Genomic DNA, 2,516 nt, shown 5'->3' with positions numbered 1-2,516 from the left:
TAGATCAGAAAGGAGTTCAGATGTTTCTCCGTACATTTTGGTTATCAGGAGAGAGAGAGCAAGAAAATTGATAATGATTCTGACAGCAACTACAGTTATGATGGCACACTTCTGAGAACTTATTATAGTTAAGAAAAGGTATGGAGTGCACAGAAGTGGATGTTGCTGCAGCATGGTTTGATATCATAGCATAATATTTGAAGAAGAGAAAGATAATGCATACAGCAATGTGCATAAAGAAAATAGTTACTAGTTTTAGAGAAAAGTGTTCAGGTGTTTATAGATATTTTTTGTCCAAAACTTAGGGACCAACTATTTAAAATATGTCATATTTTGTGAGAATGTATAGGTTTTTCCTTTATTATAGTGCAGTAATTATATTACTTTTTGCTTTGCTCTCATAATTTATCAATTTCTTAGTAGAAAATAGAGACTATATAAAAAATAACTATGTAGAGATCTGATTTGAAGAAGTAAAAGGCACTTTTCAAAAAGAAAGTAGGATGATAATCATTGAAGAAATATTCATTGCTTTAAAAATCTCTTCAAGGACAAATGAAAACATTTTCATTTAAATTTTGCTATTTCAGACGACATCAGACATGTTCAGGGTGGTATGGCCGTAGACTAAATTTTGATATTTCAGAATCAAAAGAACACCACAGAAAGTTATAGTCACAAAAAAAGGAAGTTATACAATGTTCTGGCAGCATCCACCTTTTTAATCATATGAATTCCTTATAAAAGTATTTTAATGACCGGGTGTGATAGCTCTTGCGTGTCATCCTAGCACTCTGGGAGGCGGAGCCGGGAGGATCGCTTGAGGTCAGGAGTTTGAGACCAGCCTCAGCAAGAGCAACCCCATCTCTACTAAAAATAGAAAACATTAACTAGGCATGGTGGTGCACGTCTGTAGTCCCAGCTATTCGGGAGGCTGAGGCAGGAGGATTGCTTGAGCCCAAGAGTTTGAGGCTGCAGTGAGCTATGATGACACCACTGCATTCTAGCCAGGGTGACAGAGTGAGAACAAAGATCTTTGTGCCTGTATCTCTGAGTACTTGTGCAAGGTTTTTGTAGGATAAATTCTAGAGATAGAGTTGTTAGGATAAAATATGTGAATAATCAAAAAAAAAAAGAATGTATTTCACAAGTTCGATGTGTGTAATTCTTCAGACTTGGATTCAAGTCTTGGCCCTGTAGCTTACTGTACATGGGACCTTTGACCAAATTACTTAATTTCTCTAAGTAAGATTAAGTGAAGTGATGCATGTAAAAATACTGACTCAGTAATTGTTTGCATAATTTATATAAAATCTGTTGGTAAGAATAATCAAGGATTTTTTTTAAAAAAATTTGAGATTGGTTTATCAGCTTTTGTCTTATTTCAGCATCTAGCTTATTTCAGGTTTTAGCTTTGTTTGAATAGTATTAAAGTGTTAATTCATTTAGCCAAGTTGTAAAGGATAATACTTTAAAATTATCGTGTGTTCTATTAGTGTGCTCTTTGGTTAGACTGATTCAGAAGCTTGACATTAGAGAAATAGGACCTTTTCTTTCAGTACCTAAACTGACCACATTCATTATGTAAGTATGACGGGCAAAGAATATGTATTGTCACAGCTTGGAGTGTTATATTTCTTCTTATTATTATACAATGGATTATTATCTCGTAAGAGATATACCAAGCAGAGGTGCTTGAGATAAGTCTGGCATTTAATTTTGTGTATGTCTTGTGATAGTGTATTTCGGTTATATCTGTTTGCTATCAATATATGTAGATCTTCCTTTTTTAAATGGCCGCATTCTTTATATGGATGTACCATAATATATTTAGTACAACTATATCCACTTTCGATAGATGTTTTTAGACTTTTACTATTACAAATACTTCTGGAACAAACATCTTTGTGCCTATATCTTTTGAGTACTTGTGCAATATTTTTGTAGGATAAATTCTAGAGTTACAGTTGTTAGGATAAAATATATGAATAATTAAAATACGTGAGGGACATTGTCAAATTATTTTCAATAAAGGTTGCATGAGGTCACATCTCTACAGAGTATGGAAGTTCTTATTTCAGTACATATCCAGTGGCACTCAGTCCTTCTAATCTTTGCTAAACGTATAGGGAAAAATGTAATCTTGTTTTAATTTGTATTTCTTCGATTATTAGTGAAGCTGCATAACTTTATATGTGTTGCCATTTGCATGTTTTCTCTGAACTGCCTGTTCATGTTATATATTCTGTGGTTCGATTATTATTAATCTTAAGGAGTTCTGTATAGATTATAGATCAAGGCTATTCCACCTAATGTGTCTTTCACGTGTGAAAACTTTTGTTAGTTTTAGGAGATAGGAATTTAACTTTGAAAATGGTTTTTTTTGTGGTAGGATTCTGAAAAATGGTAATATTATTTTCATAAAAAATATAATTATTTCCTGATAATATCAGAACTTTGATCCAGCATTTGCTAAATTATGGTCCACATAGATTTTAATAATTATTGGTAAAATA

At 32.7% G+C, this 2,516-nt stretch overlaps 1 protein-coding gene across 1 annotated transcript in view; it reads left to right on the top strand.

Annotated features, from left to right (window-relative positions):
• The window catches only part of SS18 (synovial sarcoma translocation, chromosome 18), an 84,923-nt gene that overhangs the window by 45,641 nt on the left and 36,766 nt on the right, over positions 1-2,516 (top strand). The gene's annotated exons all lie outside the window — the stretch shown is intronic.

This window comes from Propithecus coquereli, unplaced genomic scaffold (assembly GCF_000956105.1).
Source record: "Propithecus coquereli isolate 6110/MARCELLA unplaced genomic scaffold, Pcoq_1.0 Scaffold17, whole genome shotgun sequence".
NCBI lineage: Eukaryota > Metazoa > Chordata > Mammalia > Primates > Indriidae > Propithecus > Propithecus coquereli.
The sequence above is the reverse complement of the archived record's forward strand: the minus strand, read 5'-3'. Positions and strand labels throughout refer to the sequence as shown.